The sequence below is a fragment of the Dendrobates tinctorius genome, unplaced genomic scaffold, assembly GCF_039654945.1.
Source record: "Dendrobates tinctorius isolate UK_male_01 unplaced genomic scaffold, ASM3965494v1 ptg000004l, whole genome shotgun sequence".
In the NCBI taxonomy this organism is placed as follows: Eukaryota; Metazoa; Chordata; class Amphibia; order Anura; family Dendrobatidae; genus Dendrobates; species Dendrobates tinctorius.
The window spans coordinates 36,942,958-36,959,317 of NW_027361672.1; positions in this window are offsets into that span (position 1 = coordinate 36,942,958).

Sequence of the window (16,360 nt, forward strand, 5' to 3'; positions counted from 1 at the left end):
TGAGTATCGCTATACTTACCCATCCTGACGCTGTCGCTTGAGCCCCCAGCTTCTCCGCGATCTCTCTTCCTGCGTTCAGCAGTCATGTGATACCGCTCATTAAAACTCATGAATATGCGCATATTCATGAGTTTTAATGAGCGGTACCACGTGACCGCTGAAGGCAGGAAGAGAGCACGGGGAGAAGCTGGGGGCTCAAGACACAGCGTCAGGACGGGTAAGTATGACCTGACACCCCCGCCGCCTCTCCCCCTCCGACCCCCCGGTGTATATGACTCGAATATAAGCCGAGAGGGGGACTTTCAGCCCAAAAAAACGGGCTGAAAATCTCGGCTTATATTCGAGTATATACAGTATTTAGTCACTATATAGTAATTTTTATTTTGTTGGCAGCGGATTATTCTGGATACTCTCCAAGCGTGTGACAACAGAGCTTCTTTATTCAGGAACAAACAGGATCAATATAGATAAGGTTGATAAATCAGGAATAAATCATTTGTGTGTCTCTTTCTGTGCAACATGTGCAGCAGGCTGCTTCTCTCATACACAGGCAAAACAGGAAATACAGTCACATGCTCTCCCTGTGTGAGCCTCTGGTAGGTTTTTTTTTGCTCTAACTTTATGAACAGAATACAAATCTAGCAACTAAACAATCATAGACAGGAATGGAGTTGTTGCACCAAACATATTCGAACATACTTGCATACTGAACAACCGCAGGAATGTAAAAATAATTTAATTTCGTTTTGAAGTTCATCATTTAACATCAAAGTGGATTTTTAAATATATTCCATTAAATATAGCTTGAAGATTTAAGACAAAATTATGTTTATTAAGGAAACCCATTAAAACCTGTCGCATATGCATATTTTTAAAAGGGGAAAGCGACAAATACGTAATATAAAAATACAATGTGAAGAAATAATAAGCAGCAAAGATTGAGACGGCCTACTTGCTGTTTTGAGTGACAGATACAGGACACAATTTAATTTCATTGTATCTTGCGGACATTAAACATGGATAACAGCAAAAAGCCTATGCAGAAAAAGATAAAAAAAATAGTAGTTCATACCACTGAATTATTATGTAAATGATTCCTGATATATGACAGTATAGAAGGAAAAAACAAACAATTACCATTTAGTTTTATAAAATAAAAAATGGGCATATTAAGAATTCTAGTTGAAAAATAGTAATGAAATCTGTATAGATTTAAGAATCACTCATTGGGGGCTTGCTGTTGGATGTCTATTTGATGTTTCTGCCCTTTTCATGGATGAATTATTATTATATATTTATACAGCGCCATTTATTCCATGGTGCTTTATATGTGAAAAGGGGAAATATAGACAAGTATAGTAAACATGTGTAAGACAAGGGACACACAAGTACATAAGGAGAGGGGACCCTGCCCGCAAGGGCTCACAGTCTACAGGGATGGGTGAGGATACAGTAGGAGAGGGTAGATGAATGTATAATTGTTCTTTGGTTACATAGCACATATTCAAGAATGTTGCACAGAGATTGTTATAAATGACATCTCTGGGCCTCAGTCAGGCTCACAGACTTAATTCCCAACCTCAAACACATACAGGGGCCAATTACTTATTTATGAGTGCAGAAAAGCCCCACAAAAGCACAGGAAACTCTCTTCAGAAGTCATTTTGGTCAGATTTAACCCTAGATGGGTGCTGCAAGTCATCAATGTGAACAAACCATGAAATCAGATTTCATCCTATTTGCTCATCTGATCAGGCATTCACACAAGGCAGCATTTACAACTCTGGATAAGGGCAGGTGCAAATAAACATATTTTCAGTCCGAGCGCGATTTGACAAGAAATCGGACCACACTCAGACCAATTTTAGTGGATGTCGGCACCTGCCTCTAACAGCAGAGATCAGAGTGGGCTCCCACTGGTGTAAAGGTCTGATAACAAAAGTCAAATTTGGTGGAATTAGTGTGAAGGTGTAGAGATGCCTTGCTGGACATAGTCAACTTGCAATTTAAAGAATAATCAATTTTGCACTTTCGCCCAAAAAAATCACCTGACTGTACATTCATAAAATTGGGATAAACTGAAAGAATGAAAAATAAGACAGCAATGACTGAGAGGAAACAAACTGAAAATTTTAGCCACAGGTCCTTGATTTCAAACAAAAATATATCAATGGCAAAATGTATACATGCCTGCATTAAAGCAGCCCTCAAAAAGCAACATTAACTTTTTAAAGGGAAACTGTCACCAGGTTTTTCTTCCATAACCTGAAAGCAGTATAATGTAAAGGCAGAGACCCTGGCTCCAGCAATATGTCACTTACTGGGATGCTTGCTATCATTTTGATAAAATCACAATTTTCTTCTGTAGAGCTACCATTTCTCTAAATGCTGAGCTCTGTATAAATCGCACACACCACTGATTGGCAGCTTTCAGAGTACAATGTGCATAGGCAGAAAGCTGTCAATCATTGGTGGGGGTTGGGTTATACAAAGCTCATGAATATGGAGGACTACATCTGGAAACAGGGTTACTGGTTCTCTAGTGATAATCTCCGGCTGATAAAACAGTGATTTTATGAAAAACTACACAGACAGTGTCAGATTGGTGCCATTATACTTATTAAAATTATATCTTGGTTGATGAAATCCATCTTGTGGTTGTTGTTTAATCTTTATTTTCAGTTTTAAGTTAGTGATATGCTCGTGCTGCGGGGAAGCCTGTGGAGGGGGGGTCTTCATGTGCTGCTCTGCTTAGGTAATCACCAGTATGACTTCTGATAGGTCACTGATCCCTCAGTGACCGGCCCCCTAGTTTACAAAATGAATAATATATATAAAAAAAAAATCACCTTCTGCAGGCAGTTGCCGGCGGCGCCGCCTGTGCTGCAGCATGATCGCATCTATAATGTGTATTTAATAATTTTTTTGATGGTATACATAAATTTAAAAAAAATTAAAAATCAGTCTGAAAATGGTGCCAGCCGCACCTGCGCAGTAGCAGCTATTGGCGATCCGATAGGTGCTACTGCGCAGGTGGCACCATCTTGGAGGATACCATTTTTTTTCCCTAGCAAGAAGGCGCCACCGGAGCCTGCGCCATTTTCATTCTGATTTTTTGTTTTAATTTATGTATACCATAAAAAATAATGGGGTACTACACATCTGCCTTCTGTTGATTTGAATATGAGGCAGACGTACAGCACCTAGTCGTGACCAGAAGACAGAGCAGCTTCACATTTGAGCAGTTCTGGCAGGCAAACAACGACAATGACACCTAGAACAGCTGATCAGCGAGGGTGCCAGGTGTTGAACCCCAACCAATCACACATTGATGACCTATCCTAACGATAGGTCAAAAACGAAAAAGTAGTGGACAGCCTCTTTAATTACAAGCATATTTTAAAATACATAATATTCTTTTTTAATCATTATTATCACATTACTAGAGTGTTCATCAATGAAAACTGTATGGGCTGTCCTGAGCTCAATTGTGAGTGTCATAGCATAGGGTCTGAATAATCTTGGACATTTTATATCTTAGCTAATTGTTATTATTATTATTATTATTATTATTATTATTATTATTGTCATCATATTTTTGAAGACATTTACTGTCAATTTATAAGAAAATAAATAATAGCAATTTTGTAAAAAGGTTATAATTTACCAAAATGTGTATTCTATTAATAAAATATTAGGTGAACACATTTCTTGTTATCCAAAATTTGTGCAAAGGCTTAAAATAAAAACTGGTGCTCAGTTATTATTTCGTTAGTTCTCTCTTACAGAACTTGTGTATTTTAATGTAAAAATATGGACGGTCTATAGTATACCCTTAAAAGTGTGACCATCTTTTTTTCTGAAGGTAGAACTCTGTAGTTGACTGATGTTGATGTATAACCCTCTTAAAATACATACCACCAAGAAGAACAATGGACGTCTCCCTCTGATATTATATCAATGCGTTTCAAGTTAACAAATGACCCCAAAACTGCTTTAAAAATACTAATGAATTGAGCTCAGTTTGACAGCTTGTTTTGCCAGGGGATAATAGGGTAATATGTGTTGCCACCAAAAGTTAACTCTTTCATTTTCTCCGTCTATCCCACACAGCAACGGTATTGATCACCTAAACCAGCGACTTCGCAACAAGCTTCACATTAGTTAAAGTAAATATATTTAATGATGTATTGGTTTTGGAAAACTCCACATAAAATGCATGAGGCAAGGTAATATATTTCATGAAATGATATTGTATATCGGTAGTGTTAATAGGTTTCAGGGGGAATGTTAATTTTTTTTTCCCTGCTGCAGTAGCTCCTGCAAGATCTTTATGGTTAATCATTCATTTTTGAATTTTTATATTAAGCATTTCATATTACTTTATTGACTCAACTTTTATGCTCTTCTTCATCTTGACAGTAAAGAATGGCTAGGCAATATGCTTTGAAAATTGGAGGCCATTTTCAGCTGCTCTCTCTGCTGAGCAAAGTGAATAATAGGGTGCCCTGGAGGGATTTCTAAGGTATCACTCAACAGAAACTTTTGTGTGTGAAGAAAACTAGCTCATTTTATCATGCTAGGCATACTGATATGTTTACTTTAATAAAATGCCATATTTCTGCCTTTAATCTCTTGTCAAATAGCTATTAAAGCCCCTAAAGTACCATGCACCACATTAAAAAACACTTGTGATCTTCAAGTTGCCTTAGAAAATGCTAATAGCGCATGTAATTTGTGTTTTGTGAACAGGATGGAATAATTTATTGAGTGAAATGAAAATATGCTTCGAGAAAGATGCCCTCAAGTTAAGACAGTGGTTTAAAGTGTTCAGCGTTCCATTTAGCAACTACCTTTTTTAATAACTGCAGTAAAGTATTAAGCTGACATACTTCTGCTCTATCATGGCCATCTTATATTTTTGAAAGCAAACACGTTCTCCTTTGGGTGAACGATAAGCAATAAATACTACAGTTTGCTGGTATCTGTGATGTCCATTGACAAATTGTATTTCATAAGTACATAACATGGTTAACAATATTCTCTTCTAGAATGTCAGGTTCCCTTATATTAGAAGATCTCATAGTACATTCCCAGAGTCAAGCTTCTGCATTCCTTCACATTTCTCAAGAACATTCCATGGTCTTCTTTATCACATCTGCACAAGTAGAATGTCATATTATGTTTATTGAAATGGCTATCGATTAGTTTGTGAATATCGACGCACCGGTCTCTTTGTCATTAGTATGGTTGAAAAAATCCTCATCAGTTGTCTGCTTTTTCCATCACTTATAAGGAAACTAGAGAAGACTAAGTAGATGTCAGGATAATATCAGTAAAAAGATAAGATAGAGGAGGCAAATAAAAAAAATTAAATTAAGTGGAAAAAGGATAAAGAAAAATAAGGGAAAAAAATGGGTTGAAATAGTGGTATAATTACAATTGGCACTAAGGGGAAAAATAATTGATAACCCAGATTGGGAATAAGAGAGACTAGGTTGCCAACTGTCCAGAAATTCAAGTACAGTCCATAAAAATATTTCAATTTTTTACCCTGCCTGCAAAAGAAAATTGAAGGCACCCACAATTTCTTTGAAGCTGAAGAAAGTTCTACAGGTCATTTTGACCATAATTGACATTATTTTACAGTGAATGTAGCTGATGTCGTCATGGCACAATTATGGGCTGAAGACATCAGTTACAATATTAATGATTTATTATATTTTTCCAATGTGTCCGTAAAAATATTCTCTGTCAGTGATTTTTTGATAAGCCGTCCAGAAAAAATAAAACGTTAAGTTGGCAAAGTTAAGAGGGATGGGGGAGAAATGTCTCAGTTTAATATCTTGCTTATAACTGTAGGGAACCTGTTATGTGAAGAAACGCTATTAACCTGTAGATATGGGGTAAATCTGCAGGTTAATAGTGTTCTGAAGCTGCCCAATGCCTGCACTTTATTCCTCCTGGACGCTTTGGATTTCAGTCATAGAGGCGCAGCCAACTGCTCAGTACATAATGTGTGATGGCTGTAAAGACGCTCCAGCACAGACTGACAGCCAGATTAGCACTGATACACTATAGACCCGTCTGTTTGTCAGTGCTTGGGGCGTGGTTTCAGTCACATTTCATTATGTACATTATGAGGCTGCCGAGAGGATTAAAGTTCATTTTCTCTTGGCTGCCAGGATTTCAGTGGCCACACAGCTTCATAATGCTATTAACCTGCAAATTAAAAACATATCTGCAGGTTAATAGAGATTTTTCAAATAACTCTCCAGATCATGATAAAATGTCACATTAAAATGCCTAATACATAACTAAAATGACAGGTGTCCTCAATTTGATTCTTTTAGTGCAGTTTTTCAGATTCCTAGTTGCCTGTCCACATGTATTAGTAAAGTCGCTGGCATACTCTCATTTTCTTCTATGCACAGTGTGCATTGGATCCTACACATTCCCTCATTTTATTGGAAGAAAAGCCCAAAAGCAGAAGGAAGTGTCTCATATTTCACTGCAATGCAAAAACAACTTGCTGGCCAAATGACCTGATTATGCTTAAGCCAGTTTTCACTTGGAAGCCGGTTACTATTTCATACATACACGCAAAATAAAAATGCAGGCGGCAAAGCCACCGCCAAAAACAGCTTACAATATACAAGAAAGTTATCCAAAAAAAACGTACACAGAAACCAAAAATTGCAAGACATATAATCTTTATTTCAAAAAGAAAAAACACACATTTAAAAACAGACTAGGCTTTAAAAAGTGGGAAACCACAAATAGCCACCACTACCCACAACACAGCCATTAGGAGGTTGCATGTACTAGAGTATGTATATTGCCAAACCCACACTAATTTAGGAGACCCCATGTGGTCATGGTATAGACACTTAGAAAATGCATAAACGGTTTAGACAAACTAAATAGGTGCAAATACACATTACCTCCCGTGGATGATGGTGCCAGCCCCAACACACGTTTTGGCAAAAATGCCTTCCTCTGGGGGTGGCATCACACCAGAAGGAGTAGATTTTTATAATCCACAGAGGCCAATCAATAGGAAAGTAGCAACCATTCTTTAACTATCAGTGATTCTAATTGGTCAAAGGGATATTAGTATGTCCGGAACTACATATTTAAAATATAAGGCAGAGCATAAAGACATTAGACCAATTGATTAAAAGGGGGCTTTGTACAGAACAACCTAGGTATTCAGTGTCTAAGATTCCTCAATCTATAAGAAGATGGATTGACAGGCTTAGAAGCATCACCACAACAACCACTAGTGATGCCCCTTTGTAGTGAAGAAAGAAAAAAAAAGTTCCACTCACTACCTGTATCTTATTTCACACATTATATCCAGATAACAATTACGCTGTGTCATGCTATATCGGCGCACCCCGCACTAACAAATGTAAAATATGGGGCTAAAACTTTTTTTTGTGGTAAAAATGTAATTATGTAATTCTGTGTCACACCTATGCTGTCAATATGATCACTGCACCCCTAGATGAATTCTTTGAGAGGTATAGTTTGTAATCTGCAGTTACTTATGAAGGGTTCTGCTGTTCTGGGACATCAGGGGCTCTGCCAATGTGACATGGCACCCATAATCCATAACAGCAACATCTGCACTGAAATATGGCGCTCCTTCCCTTCTGAGATTTCCGCTGTGCCTCAAAAGTAGTTTTAAACACTTAAGGGGTATTAGTGTATTCTAGAGAAATTGTGTAACATATTGTACTGTTTGTTTTGTCCAACTGTCCTTTGGGGTCAAAGCAACATTATAGTGGAAAAATGGTAGTATTCCATTTACTCAGCCCAATGTTATACAAGTCTGAGAAACTCCTAACAGTTAAAAATATTTGTGATCAAATTGCTACATAGTGGTGTGCCTATCCTGCACAACCATCACAGGTGAGCATGTATACATATACAGCATATGTATTACGATTGTTTTCTATATGCCACTAGTTAGCGCTCTCTGGTTTTCTCTTCCCTCATCTCAGTCTCCTGCAAAATTTTCTTACTCAGCCCAATGTTATTCAAGTTTGTGAATCACTTGACAGTTAAAAATACTCACTACTCCGACAAGTTGAATTCCTTGTGAGGCGTAATTTCCAAAATGGGGTCATTTGTGGGGGTTTCCGCTGACATGTCAGGTGCATATCAAATGTGACATGGTGTTTGCAACCTATATCAGCCAAAATGGCGATCCTTCCCTTCTGAGCCATGTCATACACCCAAACAGTAGTTTTGTACCACATATGGGGTATTGGTGTACTCAGGAGAAATTCCACCAAATTTTGGGGTCAATTTTCTCCTGTTATACTTGTTCAATGTTTAGGCACATCAGAGGCTAGGCAAATGCAACATAGAATTCTCTAACTTTTGCCAATTTTGGTGACAAAAGTCCCTTCCAAGCCCTAACATGCGCCCAAACAGTAATTCTCCCCCACATATGGGGTATCAGCGTATTCAAGAGAAATTGGACAACAAATTCTACTATTACCTTTGTGAAAATGCAAAATTGGTGCTAAAGTTAAATTTTTATGAGAAAAAGTAAAATTGTCATTTTTCCTTCCACATCATACTGACACCATGGGTGTGTCACAGAATTTTATACCATTTGGCAGTGAAGACAAAATAACTACATTTTTAACACCAAAATGTTGTTTTAGCCAAATATTTTACATTTTCACACAAGAAGTGGGTAAAAATGGCACCAAAATTTATTCCACAATTTCTACTGCATGTGGCAATACCCCATATGTGGCTGTACAATAATACTTAGCCATACAGAGAGACTTGGGAGGAATGGAGCACTATTTGCCTATTCAAGTGAATGGGTCTGTGCATGTCAGTGTGTTTCCACGGACGTGTGTCCATGGGCAAAACACGCTGACATGTCTGTTTTTTGTCAGCACAGGCCACAAAACATCCCGCACATGTGCACATGCATAACACACATGGATGTCATCCATGTAACACGCATCAGCTCCAGGGAAGAAGTGTTACAGTAAGTGCTGTTCCCCGGCGCCGGGTGCTGAACGCAGCTCTCATCATTCTCCTCAGGTCTGCTGGCAATCGGCACGATCAAGGGAGAATGATGATAGTTACATTTAAGTGATAAAAGAGACAGCAGGCGGAGGCTGATGGGACTATTACTCCCATCAGCCTACCCCTGCTGTTGCTAATAATAGTGAGAGCAGGAGTGCCTTATGGGAGTATTCATCAGACGCTGCCTGCGCTATAAATAAATAAATGTAAATGAAAAAAACGGCACGGGTTCCCCTGTACTTTCTATAACCAGCCAGGCAAAACTCACAGCTGGGATCCCCACACTGTATTTTTTTATGATTCAAATAAATAATTAAAAAAAAAACGTGTGGGATCTCCCCATTTTTGACAACCAGTGTGTGCGAGCAATTGCGATGACGTAATATTCCATCCCTGGTCAAATAGGCCGAGGTCACATGGATAGAATATTACATCCAATGTCAGAAAGGGGTTAAGGGCACAAAAATTTTATGTTAGAAAACTGCTAAATTTTTGACATTTTTACAATATTTTCACAAATAAATGCAAAAAATATCTTCCTAAATTTTACCAATGACTAGTGTTGAGCATTCCGATACCGCAAGTATCGGGTATCGGCCGATACTTGCTGTATCGGAATTCCGATACCGACTTCCGATATTTTTTCAATATCGGAATTCGGCATCGGAATCGGAAGTTCAAAGTTGATTGACGGCCTGACGTCATCATGATGCGCGGTGTGTGCGCATCATGATGCGCCGTCATTTCGGGCCTTCCGGGGGTCTCTGCCGGCCTGCCGGGGGGCTGTGTGGACTGCCCGGGGTCGGTACCGGCCTGCCGGGGGGCTGTGCCGGCCTGCCGGTGGTCTGTGCACCCTGTGGGGGTCTGTACCGGCCTGCCGGGGGGCTGTGCCGGCCTGCCGGTGGTCTGTGCACCCTGTGGGGGTCTGTACCGGCCTGCCGGGGGGCTGTGCCGGCCTGCCGGTGGTCTGTGCACCCTGTGGGGGTCTGTACCGGCCTGCCGGGGGGCTGTGCCGGCCTGCCGGGGGGCTGTGCTGATGTCCGGGGGTCTGTGCAAGCATCGTCCGATGGGACTACAAGTCCCATCGGGCGATGCCTGCTACCATGACAGTGATTGACACATTAGCCAATGATGGGACAGTAGTAGTCCCATCATCCGGCTAATGTGTTAAATGTTAAAAAAAAAAAAAAATGCTACATACATACTACATGCTACATACATACTACATATATACTACATGCATGCTACATACATACTACATGCTACATACATACTACATATATACTACATGCATGCTACATACATACTACATGCTACATACATACTACATATATACTACATGCATGCTACATACATACTACATGCTACATACATACTACATATATACTACATGCATGCTACATACATACTACATGCTACATACATACTACATATATACTACATACATACTACATACATGCTACATACATACTGCATGCTACATACATACTACATACATACTACATACATACTACATGCATGCTACATACATACTACATACATACATACTACATGCATACTACATGCATGCTACATGCATGCTACATACATACTACATGCTACATACATACCACATACATACTACATACATACTACATGCTACATACATACTACATATATACTACATGCATGCTACATACATACTACATGCATGCTACATGCATGATACATACATACTACATACATACCACATACATACTACATGCTACATACATACTACATATATACTACATGCATGCTACATACATACTACATGCATGCTACATGCATGCTACATACATACTACATACATACCACATACATACTACATACATACTACATACATACTACATGCTACATACATACTACGTATATACTACATGCATGCTACATACATACTACATGCTACATACATACCACATACATACTACATACATGCTACATGCTACATACATACTACATACATACTACATGCATGCTACATACATACTACATACATACTACATGCATGCTACATACATACTACATGCATGCTACATACATACTACATGCATGCTACATGCATGCTACATACATACTACATGCTACATACATACCACATACATACTACATACATACTACATACATACTACATGCTACATACATACTACATATATACTACATGCATGCTACATACATACTGCATGCTACATGCATGCTACATACATACTACATACATATTACATGCTACATACATACCACATATATACTACATACATACAATACATCCATACAATACATACATAGACATACAGTACATATAACATAGAGTAACATACTTACCAATACTTGTCACATTGTTCCCCGAAGCCATTGTCTTTTCCGGAATAAATATTAACATAACAAACCACAAAAATACTCACCCACGATCCGAAGCAGTCCACGAGTGTGTCCCACGACGATCTTGGGTAGAGAACTGCAGCATCAGCTGTTGCTGCCGTTCTCTACGGGCTGCAGGAATCCAATGACGGAAGGTAGGTATCCTTCCGCACTGTATTCCTCCGCCACTTAAAAAAAAAAAGTCCCTAGTCTCACTTTATGCCATTGCTGTGTGGGAATTTCCCACGCAGCAATGGCATAAAGTGAGACTAGGGACTTTTTTTTTTTTAAGTGGCGGAGGAATACAGTGCGGAAGGATACCTACCTTCCGTCATTGGATTCCTGCAGCCCGTAGAGAACGGCAGCATCATCTGATGCTGCCGTTCTCTACCCAAGATCGTCGTGGGACACACTCGTGGACTGCTTCGAATCATGGGTGAGTATTTTTGTGGTTTGTTATGTTAATATTTATTCCGGAAAAGACAATGGCTTCGGGGAACAATGTGACAAGTATTGGTAAGTATGTTACTCTATGTTATATGTACTGTATGTCTATGTATGTATTGTATGAATGTATTGTATGTATGTAGTATATATGTGGTATGTATGTAGCATGTAGTATGTATGTAGTATGTATGTAGCATGCATGTAGCATGCAGTATGTATGTAGCATGCATGTAGTATATATGTAGTATGTATGTAGTATGTATGTGGTATGTATGTAGCATGTAGTATGTATGTAGCATGCATGTAGTATATATGTAGTATGTATGTAGCATGTAGTATGTATGTAGCATGTAGTATGTATGTAGCATGCATGTAGTATATATGTAGTATGTATGTAGCATGTAGTATGTATGTAGCATGTAGTATGTATGTAGCATGTAGTATGTATGTAGCATGCATGTAGTATATATGTAGTATGTATGTAGCATGTAGTATGTATGTAGCATGCAGTATGTATGTAGCATGCATGTAGTATGTATGTAGTATTTTTTTTTTTTTTTTTAACATTTAACACATTAGCCGGATGATGGGACTACTACTGTCCCATCATTGGCTAATGTGTCAATCACTGTCATGGTAGCAGGCATCGCCCGATGGGACTTGTAGTCCCATCGGACAATGCCTGCACAGACCCCCGAAGCCTGCACAGACCACCGGCAGGCCGGCACAGCCCCCCGGAGCCTGCACAGACCCCCTGGCAGGCCGGCACAGCCCCCCGAAAGGCCCGTACAGACCCCAGAGAGGCTGTACAAGGCAAAAACAGGGTTTTTCTTATTCCGATACCGGAAGTCCCATAGACTTGAATGGGACTTTCGGTATCGGAATCGGCGATACCGATACTTTTTTTAAAGATCGTCCGATCCATTCCGATCCGATACTTTGAAGTATCGGACGGTATCGCTCAACTCTACCAATGACACCAATTTGTCGCGAAAAAACGATCTCAGAATCACTGGGATTCATGGTAGCGTTCCAGAGTCATTACCACATAAAGTGACACTGGTTAGAATTGAAAAAATTGGCCTGGTCAAGAAGGTGATAATAGGCTTTGGCGTGAGAAGGTTAAGACTTATGGGTGTGGTAACCCCTTATCATGTCATTCCATCCACAGAGCACCACTTTTTGTACGAGTCTTCCTTAAAACATATTGAGTAAAATACACTATATGCCATTTTCATCTATAATAAACAATGGATAATACCCATTATATAGGAAAATGAAAAACACCATAACAATTTGCTATAAACTTAGAAACCTTGTTCATAACCACAGCTTGAAAATGTAAAGACAGCATCATGCTTATGTGAAATCAAATTGTCTGTTTCATTGAATAGAGCATTATGTCCTGGTGTATACATTTCTATTGAACAGACTGTTTAGCTTATTGTTTTTAATGCTACTAATAGCCTGCACATCATAATGTTGTAATAGACTCTTTTTCATTCCATTCCCACAGTACCCGTATCACAGCAAATATGTGCTAAAGTGTCAATTTTTCTTTAATTTCACAGCAAATTGACAGTTTTATGAACTGCCTACTTACCTATGCCCCATTAACATGTCAAGTTCAAGAAATCACAGGGAGATGTAATGTAGCATTATAACCTCTTGTCAAATTATAACAAACAGCTGTTCATATATGTTTATATAGCAATATAAAGAAAACAGAACCAATTTATTGCACATAGAGTTAAATTTGGGGAGCACAGCGTGGTTAGCTTACTGCAAGCAACGAAAATCCTACATACAATTAGAATATCCAGTATGCCATGGCTTCAAAGTTGTACCGCTTCGGGGAATAGTCTAGTTTTTAATCAACTTATCCAAATCAGATGCTCCTAATGTCAAATTTTCCCTGCCAATGTTAGCAAACCTCCATGCCAATTTTCCCCTTGCCTGTTGTACCAAAAGTATTATCTACCTTGGACTTTAAATAAATATGCCCTTTCCCAATTATCTAAAATTAACTTAAGTCCCCTAGAAGCCTTCATTCTTGGAAATGTTTAGAATTCTCTTAGTTCGGCTGGGTAAGTATTATTCAAATCACTCTGCTTCCTGGGTTACTGTACCTCATGTAGGCCACCCCCATTTCCATCACATTCACATCCTCTTTTTGGCTCCATATACAATTATGATGAGGATTCTTTGATTGGTCCTCTGATTAAAAGTGGATTAGGAGAAATACGCTCAGATGATCTAAAGCAGCTGGGGGGTTGACTTGCTGAACTACCGCTTTTATTATCTAGCAGTCACAAACAGTTCAATGTTGAATTTCTTCCATTATCACCAAACAATGTATCCATCTTGCACAAGTAATATTCCCCTTCTCCATCTTAACCTTCCCTTAGACCTGAAATCCTTCCATGCCTCTATATCCATTGGTCTCCATTAGTGCTAAACAAAGACTTAAAATATTCTTATTAATTCCTAGGGCCCACTGATTCCAATCAGGCACATCGTCTTGTTAACATTCTTGGGAGTTACCTACACTTCTGATTCTACCTTATGACCCCTCACCTCTATCCTGCAAAAACAGACCTTTAGGACGGGGTCACGCTGGCGACGAATACGGACGAGTGAGAGGCGTTAAAAGCACGCATTACACACGGACAAATGATTCTCTATGGGGCAGCTCCCATCAGCCGCATATTTCTCGTCTGTATTCTACGGTCCGTGCCAATCGCAGCATGCTGCGATTGTCAGCGTACTACGCCCGTAGTACGCCAATGCAAGTCTATGGGTGCACTAAAAATACACATTACACATGGACCAAATGTGTGACTTGCGAGAAATACGCACCCAGTGTCCTTTAGAAAAGCCAGCGATTCATTGTGCGATACAGTAAAATCACACTGACAGGTTTAATAACACATACGAAAGAATAGATATAGACACATATAATACATACATATATATATATATATATACATGTCATTGAGACACATATATATTTATATTTCACAGAGTTCTTCATAGCAGAATAGCCGCTAATTCATTTGCCGGCTTTTGTGAAATCATTCCCCAAGCCGACATGAAATGACACATGGTTTACATACAGTAAACCATTTAATTTCATGTTTTGTTTTGTATGTCTTTCATTAGTAATTAGATGAGGGTTGATGTGTGAAATTTGGGAGGTGTAGATGTTAATTTAAGGGGTTAATTCGTTGTTTAAAAATGTGTGGACTCCCGCATTGACAAATTACAGCGGGAGCCCACACATTTTTTTACAACGAATTAACCCCTTAAATTAACACCTACACCTCCCAAATTTCACACATCAACCCTCATCTAATTACTAATGAAAGACATACAAAACATGAAATTAAATGGTTTACTGTTTGTAAACCATGTGTCATTTCATGTCGGGTTGGGGAATGATTTCACAAAAGCTGGCAATTGAATTAGCGGCTATTCTGCTATGAAGAACTCTGTGAAATATAAATATAAATATATATATATATATGTGTCTAAATGACATGTATATATATATATATATATATATATATATATATATATAAAGGTAAAAAAAATAGGCAGCACTCAAATTAAATGACCAGGCTTGATAAAGACGGGTCACCGTTGAAACGTTGCCACTGGAGGATCAGTAAAGTATCCACTTTTTTTCACATTTAATTTGAGTGCTGCCTATTTTTTTTACCTTTGTTAATTTGGCTGTTTGGACACTGCTGAATAGGTTTTGCACCAACTATTTAATTTTGGTAGTGCTGCCCTTTTTTTGATATATGTATTCTATGTGTCTATATCTATTCTTTCATTTGTGTTTGAAAACCTATCATATGGCACCATAATATGTCCATTTTGCAAGCCGGCGAGAAAATCTCACCATACGGATTACATACAGATGCAGACATGCGCAAAATACGCAACCACACCTTGCTTATGGATGACATACGGAGCACTATTTAGGGGTCATTCATCCGTATTACGCCTGTAAACTACGGTCCGTATATTGCGTCGGTTAGTGTGACCCCGGCTTTACAGTGTGTTTGGCATTCAAACACAACCACCAACATTTTTTATACAGAGTTCAAAAAGCAAGGCCTTCTCGTCATCACACTCACAAACTTTAGGCATATCTGTATATCCTTAACCCCTTACATTCAAATTACATATGGTTTACTTATCTTTTTACTTTTCGAACAATTTCCACGCTACTTTAGAGCTAGGAGAAAAAAAGAAAAGAAAAATAGAAAATGGAAATAATTTATTTAGTTTTATTTATTTTACTCACTTATATAGCACCATTCATTCCACAGCGCTTTACAGACAGTATCGGAACAGTCCCCATTGGGGCTCACAATCAATATTCCCTATCAGTATGTCTTTGCAGTGTGGAAGGAGACCCACACAAGCACAGGGAGAACCTACAAACTCCTTGCAAATGTTGTCCTTG